Source organism: Bolinopsis microptera, chromosome 13 (assembly GCF_026151205.1).
Source record: "Bolinopsis microptera isolate Bmic1 chromosome 13, MBARI_Bmic_1.0, whole genome shotgun sequence".
Taxonomy (NCBI): Eukaryota; Metazoa; Ctenophora; class Tentaculata; order Lobata; family Bolinopsidae; genus Bolinopsis; species Bolinopsis microptera.
Window position 1 is genome coordinate 4,295,364 of NC_087084.1, and position 10,826 is coordinate 4,306,189.

At 40.5% G+C, this 10,826-nt stretch overlaps 1 protein-coding gene across 1 annotated transcript in view; it reads right to left on the reverse strand.

Moving 5' to 3' along the window:
• LOC134825063 (LIM/homeobox protein Lhx3-like) overlaps positions 1–10,826 on the reverse strand; it is a 667,636-nt gene that overhangs the window by 40,860 nt on the left and 615,950 nt on the right. The gene's annotated exons all lie outside the window — the stretch shown is intronic.

Genomic DNA, 10,826 nt, shown 5'->3' on the forward strand with positions numbered 1-10,826 from the left:
AAACCCTGAAAATCTCTTTATTTTCCCTATTCTTCAGGGGGCTTTGTTTAATCCCCAAAAAATTTAAGTTCGCATCCACAGAAGTTGGATACACTGTACCGGCCAAGTATTTTCCCCTTTGGAAATTTTATCCTTTTTTAAATTTTTCAAAATTTGGGGCTGGAAATTATTTACATTTTTGGGCATTTGGGAAATCAGCGCGGTTTTTAAAATAAAAATTTTTTTTTCAATGAAAAAAGGGAAAATATTTAACCCCTTTTTTCCCGGCCAAAAAAAAGCCATTTTCGTTTTTGGGAGTGAGGAAAAAATTAAAACCCCAGTTTATTTTTTAAATTTCCACGAAAAATTTTTTTAAAAAAAAAAAAAAATCAAAAAAAAATTAAAATTTTTCATGCAATTTATTCCCTTCCCTATATTAAAAAACCTTTTTTTTAAAAAATTTTTTTTTTGGGGAAAAATTGTTGGTCCCTAGTTTGATTGGGACTGCCGAAAAAAAGCTTTTATTTTCGGTTTTTAGGGCGAAGTTTTAAAGTCCCCCCAAAAAATTATTTAATTAAGCTTTAAAATAGAGTCTTTTTCATAAAAAATTTCTTTAAAAAAAAAATAAAATTAGTTTTGGGGAAAAATTTTTTGGTAACTTTTGGGGAAATTTCCCCCCCTCATCTTTTTAAATTTGTCAAAAAATTTTCAAAACAATTTTACGGAAAAAGGGCAAAACTTAAAAATTTTAAAAAAGGGGGGCCGAAAATTTTTGCCCTTTTTTACCCTTAGAAAATTTTTTGAGAGTCAGGAAATTTTCTTTTCCCCGGTTTTTGAATTTCCCCTAAGGCAGGTTTTTTTAATAATTGATTAAATCCCCTTAGATTTAATATTAATTTCCCCGACTAATTACCCCTATGATTTTGGTTTGGGGCCATCCCCCAAATCAAATTTTTTTCCAAAAGGGGGTTTTTAAAAATTTCCCCAAATTTTTCCCTATTCCCCGAGGGCCACCGGGGAAAATTTTTTTACCGGAGGCCCTCGGGCCCCCTGTTACATTTTTCCCCCCCGGGTAAAATTTTGGGGGGGGGGGGGGGGGGGGGGGGGGGGGGGGTGTTAAAAAAAAAAGGTTTCCCCAAATTTTAAATTAACCCTTTTTTCAATTTCCCCAAAAATGTTGTTTGGGTGGGGGGATGGACTCCGGCCGGAGAATAAATGAGAATTAGGCTTACAATAAAAAGGGGGAATTTTAGGCGTTTGTAAATTTTAAAATTGTTATAAAACTTTAATAAAAAAAATACTGAAAATCCCACTCCTAAGGTAGGGCACAAAAATTAAAAATTTAATACCCGCGTGGTTTTTCCCAAAGCCTCTCCCCGCCCCCTGTCCCAAACCCCCAAAACCCCCCCCCTTATAAAAAACTTTAAAATTTTAAAAGAGTTGCCCAGTTTTTAAAAAATTTCATTTCTTTTTCCCATTAAACCTTTTTTGCCATTTCTTTAAATTTTTTTTTTGGGAGGGTCTAAAAGTTTAGTGTTTTTTTTTTTTTTCAAATTAAAAACAACCTAAAATACAATCAGACTAAATTAATTTTTGAATTACGCACCCCAATTCATTCCCAAACCCCGGGGTGACCCCCCCTTAAAAACCCCCTTTAAAAAGGCTTTTAAAAAGTCGTGTTAATGGTTACAAAAAATTTTGGGCCTTTTTCGATTGTTTTTTTCCCCTTGTTTAAATTTTAAAAATAAAAAAAACTGTTAGCCCCCTTGGGTTAATCCACTCCCCGCCCCCCAAAAAAAAATTTAATGGGCCCTTGGGGCCCCTTTTAAAAAATTTTCCTCCCCGGTGGTGGGGACAAAGAAATTATCCGGGAAAATTTTGTTTTCCGCCCCCGGTCCCCCCGGTTATGTTATTTTAAACCCCCCTTTTTCCTACGGGGTTTCCCCGCCGCTGCAAAGGGGGTACTCTAAAGGAAAACCCGGGGTTAAGCTACTTTAAATTTAAAAGATTGTTGCGGTTATCATAGGGGCTGTGAACCCCTTTTTTACGGGGTGGTAGGACCCTTTTTTTCCAGGCGCTGGTAAAATTTAATTAGGGCTGGGGCGGAACAAAATTTCCCGGGCCCCCGGCAATAAAATATGTTTCCCAGGGGGGTAGGGGGGAAAAAAAATATTTTTTTTAAACCTCGGGCCCAAAAACATAAGATTTTTCCCCCGGGGGACATAAAATTTTTTTCCCCAAAGGGGGTTTCATTTATATAATTTTTTAAAAAAACCCAAATTTTAAAAAACCCCAAGAAAAGGCGCCCCCAATTTTGAAAATGGTAAAACTCAAAGGGTTAAATTTAACCAACATAAAACGCGATTAGGGTGGGAAAAACCAATGGGTTTAATTTAATTTCAGTGGTTTATAAAAAAAAGGGGTTAATTAAATTTTAATGAGTGTAAAATTTTAAAAACAAATTCTTTCCCTTAAAGGAAACACCTACCCCAAAAATAAAAGTTTAAGGCATGTTAAGAATTTCAATGGGGGAAAGAAGAAAATATTTTTTAAAAAACCCTTTTAAATTTACGTTTAAAAATTTACTTTAGGGGGCTTTCAAGGGGGGGGTTTTTTTTGGGGGGCCCTTCCCCGGGCCCTAGGCCCCAAAAAAAACGCAAACCGGTGGGTTAAAAGGATTTTATTTTAAAAAACCCTGGGTTTAATTTGCGGGTTTTTAAAAAACCTTAAAAATAAAACCTTTTTTACTAGCTTTAAACATTTAAAAAGCGGGAAAAAAAAACCTTAAAAAAAAAGGGCCAAAATTTTTAAAAATTTTTTCCCGTTTAAAAATAATTTATTTTTATCCCCAGGACCCCTTAGGGGTTTAAGGGTTCTTATAAAAACAAAATTTGGGGGTTAAGCCAATCCCAAAATTAAATACAAACGGGTAATTACCAAAAAAGGGGTAATGGCCCAGAAAGAATAGAAATTTGCCCGAGATCCCCGCGCAAGACAAGGACCAACAGAGATATCCCCGGTCTTCCTCCTGAGCGAGGCCAAAGAGAGTCATACAGAAGGAGTGAGAGGATCAACACCGATCACAGGAACAGTTCCAGAAATGGAAACACTACACACTCATCTGATCGATCTAAAAGATTGAGTAAATCATCAGCACGGAAGAAACCGAAAGTGGTCCTTCTTTGTGACTCAACTATGCGGAGTTTCAAGTCAGAGGAGTTCTCCAAGAGATATGATGTCTCCATGATCTACAAACGCAGCTGGGACGAGCTCAGCTCCTGTTTGGGTGAAACTGCTGAGGAGATATCAAACAAAAACCCAGACGTAGTTTACATCCACCTTGGTGCTCATGACATCACGAATGGCCAACCGAGTGATTCTCTAATCAACACCTTTGTCCAGAGCACTGAAAAGATCCTCCGAGAAACATCACAAAAGTGCAAGGTGGTCATCTCTCATCCAATCATCTGCAATCAAACCGATGGAGGGGGACTTAGAGCCAGACAACTTATCTCGGAGGCAATTCACAATCTCAAAGATGATAGAGACAAAGCAGACTTCTGGACTAGAACTCGGGAGAACAAGAACTCCAACTTCTTTCCTGAAGATTCGGAACTTCCTCACAATTACATGTTGACCTCAAACAAATCTCAGCTCAACGACAGGGGTATCAGGGTCATTATGGGCAACTTCAGGACCAGCCTCGACAACACTTTCACCAGAGGCTCTCGTTAGTCCTTTTTCATTTCTTCATCTTTTCACCTTCTTTTCGTTTCTCTCCAGGTCCCTCTCTGACCTTTCCTCATCATGGACTTTGCTAACTCTATTATCTCCTGGAACGTAGCAAACATCCATGGCCTGCTTGGTAGCAAGACAGAAGATCCAGACTTTCTCAATTTTATCACACCTCACGACGTTATCTGCAACTCGGAGGCCAATTTTGAAGCTCTCCAAGCAGAAATTAGCAATCTCCGCGAGACCCCCGAGGATGAAATTCTTCTTGTTGGTGATCTCAACGCCAGAATAGGCTTGTCAACCAAGCTGCTGTTGTACGACAGAGCTGAAGAATTTGAGCTATTCCCAGAAACAGGCCGAACTTCCCAGGCCATGATAGTTCCTGATTCTGTCCCAATATCAAAGAGCAGATGGAGTGAAGACAAGTGCACTAATAGTCATAAGAAGCAACTTCTTGACCTCTGCGGATCAGAAAACCTACTCATCCTGAATGGACGTACCATTGGGGATTCCACTGGAAAGTACACCTGTTTCAAGTGGAATGGCAACAGCGTAGTGGACTATTTCATAGCATCTTCCAACTTCCTTCATAGAGTGAGAAGTCTGACAGTCGGTGAGCACACCTTGTACTCGGACCACAACCCAGTTCTTCTCAGCTTGCGGAAGCAGCATTCGGTGATGAACACTCAAACACCTGGAGATTCCACCCTCCGTTATGATGACGCTCCATTCCGATACAAGGTCTCAGAAAACAGTTTACTCAACTTCGCCCAGTCGTTCGAGGAGCCAGATATAGTCAACAGAATCTCGAACTTGCACAATGCTGCTGACGCTATCCCGACTACCCAGCAAGGGGTGAAGGAACTGAGTGACAAGATAACTGATCTCATCAATTGCCTGGCAAAAAGAGAACTCGGTGTCTCTAAGCAAGCAAAGCATCCTAAACCAAAGTTCGATTCTTGGTTTGATGGTAATTGCCATGCAGCCAGGCGACTCTTCAAGCGGTCAATCAAAGTTGTCGACCAAAACCCCGACAGTCAAAGGATCAAAGCACGACACCGTGCCAACTCGAAAAGTTACAGGAAGATCATCAATAAAAAGAAGGATGACTTTTTCAAAAGACTGAACAAAAAAATCAAGAATGGTAAAGCTATCTCTTGGCGGGATTTCAAGAAATTAAAGAACTTTAAGAAAGATGAGGTTCAAACCGATCCCGAACAGCTCCAAACTTTTCAGAATTTTTATGCTGATCTTTACTCCGACTCCCACCCAACTGTTGACAGTCTTACTAAGAAAGCCCTTCTTGAAGAAGCTGACACATTTGCTAAAGGATCCGTGCCAAACGAAGCTTTAAACAGCCCTTTTACCATTGAAGAGCTGAACGGTGCCATCAAAAGTCTGAAGACTGGCAAAGCGTCATCCTTTGACCATGTCAGTAACGAGATGATCAAAAGCCTAAACGAGAACATGAGAAATCTACTTCTTAAACTTTTCAATCTCTGTTTGACCACAGGTGTGTATCTTTGGAGTAAAAGCGTGATAACGCCGTTACACAAGAAAGGCTGCATTAGAAATCCCGATAACTACAGAGCTATTGCAGTCTGCAGCTGCATTGGCAAGCTATTGTCAACAATGCTGCTATCGAGACTTGTCACACACCGGCAAACGACACATTCAGATCCGCCCAATCAAGCTGGATTCACCAAAGGGAGCCAATGTAATGATCACATTTTCACTCTGATATCGATCATTGAGAAGTACAAGAGAGTAAAGCAGAAGGTCTTTGCTATATTCATTGACCTTCGTAAAGCCTTTGACCTTGTATGTCGACAGGCCCTCCTATTCAAACTATCATGTTATGGTGTTAATGGTGGGTTCTACAACATCATCAAAGACATGTACAGCAAGTCGGAAGGACATATAAAGATCAATGGCAAAATCAGTGAAGCCTTCAGTATCCTGAAAGGGACAGAGCAAGGTCACCCTCTTAGTCCAGAATTGTTCAAGGTGTACTTCAAAGAGCTCTCTGATCTCCTCAACGAAGCCCTAGCCAACTGCCCCATGCTTGCAGGACTTTCAGTAACTCATCTAGCCTGGGCTGATGATTTAGTTATTCTTGCCCTTGACCAAGAATCGCTGCAAAAGCTAATCACGATCATCACGACGTACTGCGATAACTGGGGACTGGAAATCAATATATCCAAAACCAAGTTTATGGTTTTCAACAGTAAAGCTCCGGATACCCCTAGTTGGCGTCCCAAAGCACATGGCAACGACATCGAGATGGTCTCCCACTACTGCTATCTTGGCATTCTTATCAGTAGCAATGGTAAATTCCGACAAGCCACTGATTCTCTTTACCGCAAAGGGCTCGGAGCATATTTCAGCCTCAGAAGCACAATCGATCGCAGATTTGTTGACGCCTCATGCTTCCACAAGCTTTTCAACTCACTGGTTAAGCCCATCTTACTGTACGGCTGCCAAGTCTGGGCACCCACTCTTCCAGAGGTAACAAAAGTTCTTTCGTGCCTCATGAGGGATCAAAACTTGAACAACTCAATGACCCACATGGCAAAGCAACAAATCGAGCAGGTTCACCTCCGTCACCTGAAGTTCCTCCTTGGGATAAACAGACGGGCTACCAATGCAACTGCATGGGGTGAGACAGGTTCGTACCCACTACTGATCGAAGTATTAAAACTAAGTGTCAAATACTTCAAAAGGATAATGGGTCTCCCATCGTCTCAACTGGTGAAGGCTGCTATGACTGAGCAAATAAACTTGCATCTTTCGTGGTACTCTGGAATAGAAAACATCATCAAGTGCTTCAACAACATTGATCCTAGAACATATGCAAGGAACTCTTCGCTTCTACTCAACGCAACTGCGTTTGCAGACGCTTGCAGTCCAGACGAGCTGGTAAATAACTTTCAAAAGCTTTTTACAGACTCCTGGAGATCAAAGATTAACGAGAGCAGGAAACTCACTTTCTACAAGGACGTCAAAACAGTCTTTGCATGGGAGCCTTACCTCGATTATGCAAGAACTCTCAATGACAGAAGATCAACAGCTCAAATAAGGTGCAGTTCTCACAGACTCAGCATAGAAATTGGGAGATACGACAAAACACCTCTAGAGAGCAGAACTTGCACCTTTTGTGAACTGAAAGGATCAACCGGGATCATAGAGGATGAAACACACTTTCTCACTTCCTGCCCACAAGGGAAGGCTATCAGAGACAAGTTTACCAGAGCTAGTGAAAGCTTGGGAAACAGCAATGACAACGGACTGAACAACATTGTCAACACTCTCTCTCGTACCGAAGATCTTTACGGTAACCTTAACGAGCAGGATGTGAACTTGATTAGACTTTCATGCTCAACCATCAGAGAAATGTACAGTCTGAACCTCAAGCACAAAGACAGCCTTCGTGATGAAGATGGAAAGTAGTCCTTCAGCCAGCTCCCTTCTGCTTTTCTCGTTCTTTCTTTCCTTCTCCTTCTGCTTTGGATCTGTGACGGATGCTATGAGCGACTCTTGGGACTTTCCGTCCCTACATGGGCTTCCGGCCGTGCGTCCATGTAGGAACTGTGGGGCCTTCAGAGTGATAGGGTTACAATGGTTGTTAGTACAGCAATGGATCGCTCCATTGGCCCGACCTCCGAGACGGGGTATCCGAGAGGACCCTGGTCGTGACCAGCTCTGCACCAAAAGGTGTATTCTGGCGCCTGAAATCTTGGACCGTAGTCTGCGTACGGGGTAGACTGCCACGGACGATTTTGTTACACGGGCCGCTCACTGCATTCTGATTTTAGCCAGACCTCAGCAGGTGGTTTGTCTCCACTCTTGTTTCTTTTTTCTTGTCCCCCTGCATCCTTTCCTTCTCCTTTGCTTCCCCCCTTTCAGTCTTCATTTTCAGCATCAGCCTCATCAGTCTCATCAGTTTTAGTCTTCAGAGCCACTTGCTCCTACGACCGCACCTTACTGGCTCACTGCATTTGGCCCAAGCGGCATTTTAATTTTCCTTTTTTTTTAACTTGCTTACTGTGCATTTCTTTTTTGCCCTAGCGACTAGCGCGCGTTCGTGTTCCCGAGCATGCCATCTCAGAACACCTCGGGTACACTTGTTCGTCCAAGTACCTAGTGGTCGACACTTTGACAGTCATCACACTGTTCTGGATTATGGCACAGTCGACATGAAAACTTTTTCTTATCAGTCATTATCATGTCACCCATCACAACATTTTGAACTTCGATAGTACCTTACATGAATTTATCGACAGTTAACTCTCTTTCACTAAGACATTCTTAACTTTGTCACACAGTATCACATTTTCATTAGACACCTACATTTTGAGAATCATTTAATTTTCGATTGGAACTTAACCGAATTAAGACCTAGTGTGTGTGTTTGAGCGATTTGTACAACATTTCTGTAATGTTTCAAATTATATTCAAATGTTCTAAAAAAAAAAAAAAAAATGTTCTATAACAGGAGCGTCAACCTATCCGTAAGCAGCCCTAACACAACCCTAAAATACTGTTAGTTCATCCTGAAACCGCTATGAAGACTTGAAATACTGCTTATAGAAGTCCCGATAAAATCCTTGGTAGTCCTTTTCGATTTTGGTTGATATCCGTATTCATAATGAGGTCTGATCGTCATCTTCGTACAGCGTTCGATGTCTGTGTGAAGGTAAAATTATGGTGATATCCTCTGGATCAGGCAGAGGTCGAGTGTTATCGGGATTATTTCTGTAGTAGTGGAACAGCAATACTAAGGTATACTAAGGTCCCATTACCTTAGTATTGCTGTTCCACTACTACAGATATCCGTATTCGTTTATCTTAGGCAAATATTTGGAAAAATTTCTTTCGTCTTCTGAACTCGAGATCTTTCCTTCTGACAAGCACTATCATTAGCTGAGAACTAGAGTCATTGTTTACAATTACTGAGATTCGGCAGAGAGACCGGTGCCATCCGATAAGCCGATAGCTTATAATATCATCTATAAGTATAACAGCCAAGTTTATGATAATAATATGAAAAATAAGTGCATTTTAAATAATTTGCCCTTGAGTATGATAATTATAACCAGTTTTATCTTGTTTAGCGTCCTCGAAAACATAGGGTTACATGATTTTCGCTTCGATATTCATTAACAAAAAATCCTTCTATCTTCAAATTTCTGGCTCAGCTGCCTGGTAGGTTTCAAAAGGTAATAACTGATACCAGATCAAGATGCTGCAATAATTGTGCAGCTCCTATTATAATTGGATCCAATTACACGCGATACAATATACTATTCCATTTAAGGCCTGATCAAGTAGCTTCAGCTCTGGTGACGTAGTTGTATGCCGACTATCCTATTCCTCTATTCGGCATACGACACGTTACGAATGTGATCGCGTGACCGAGGATTTACGAAACAAGGAGACGTGATGTGGGACAATTTTGGAAAGCTTAACTACGGTACTATGAAAAGTGCACGTTTTGCTCTAAAAACACACTTTTTTAGAGATTTTATAGGCGTATCCTCTAAAATCATCAAATTTGTCCAATTTTAGGGAGGGACGCCAAAATGGGAGGGGTCACCAACAGGAGGGAGCTTTTTCAGCGGGGGGGGGGGGGGGGGGGGGGCAAGTTAAATCAGTGGTGTAACATTGCCTGTTGGCGCCGAAAAAGCGCCCCTACGCTTGTTGAAATTACGCTGTGTTTAAGTGTTTAGTGCGAGCAACATTTTAATTGTCTGTATCTTCGGTTCATGTGTAGGATATTTTTTGACGCCATTTAAACCACGGGTTTTTAAGTATCATACAATATGATGTTTGCCTCTAGAAAGATGTAAGATTAAAATTATTTAGTCGCAAAATTAATCGCAAGATGGTGATTGTAGACCCGCTTATTTAGTCTTTAGAGGATGGCAGAATGATGTAGAGCATGGACTTTCTGCTAGTTATCATTCGCCGATGATATTTGAAACGTTTAGGAAAGAGCCCGGCCATGAAAGTATGTAAAAATAGTATAAGCTTCGTTTTTCATGTATTTTGGACGCTGATTCCGAATTACCTGCTATTATTTAAATATATAGGGTTGCTATAAATGTATAGGGTTGAAACGCTCGCCCAAGAAGTTATCGGCAAAAACTGTTTTGGTCACACGACAGGCTTGTAAAACACGAATTACGGTCATTATAGTGATCAACTTCGGGGTCATGGTTACTGGATAGGATTAGGGGTTATAAAACCGCTGCAAATAAACAAATTCATTTAATTCACGTGATAGCACTCTGGCGAGTTAATTAGTAAACTTGTATTATGTACTTTTCTCAATCTTCAGTTGTTGATATTTCGTTTAAAGTTAAACATCGATTTTTCTAACAATGTAGAATGGCAGACATGCGGAATCTTCAAACGAAGTTAATATTCCTACAAATCATCTCGCTATCTCTATGTGGTAAGCTACGTGACATGTGCATGCATGAGCTGCTATTTTACTTATCATTGATCAAAAATAGATCGATAATTTATCGTTATAGAAAATAGAAATAGTATCATTTGTACCCGGTGAAATGAGATAATTATAGTATTAAACATTTTACACCAACACCAAAAATTGGGTAGATTGGACCATCGACCGTATCTCCTTTTTCCAGACACAAAGGAAGTAGATCAATTTAAGTTACTGGTCTCAAATGTATGCAAAATGATACCGGGAATGTAATCGGTCGCTTGATTTCCCCATTCATTCACGGCCTGCAAATTGTAACGAATTTAGGTTAACTAAATTAATGAAACTCAGTAGAAATCTTTTTGAGCTGCTTTCGGGCTGATACTTAGTGTACGTCGGGATAAGAGCTATAGGTAGTGTGTCCAATGGGGTGAAGTTTATCCAGTAGAAGTGCAAGTGTCGAAAGTATTATTTTTGAATTGACCACAGGGTGACAGGGATCAAACAGAAAAGAATCAAGACCTAAATGATAACATTGAAAATCCATCTGGTGTCACTACAATAAGTTCAAATTATTTAATTCTCGGTAATTCACTCCTCTGTTTGCTTCATGCTAAATCTAACAGCTGAAACAAACAGGGGTCTGACTTTGAGTTAACAA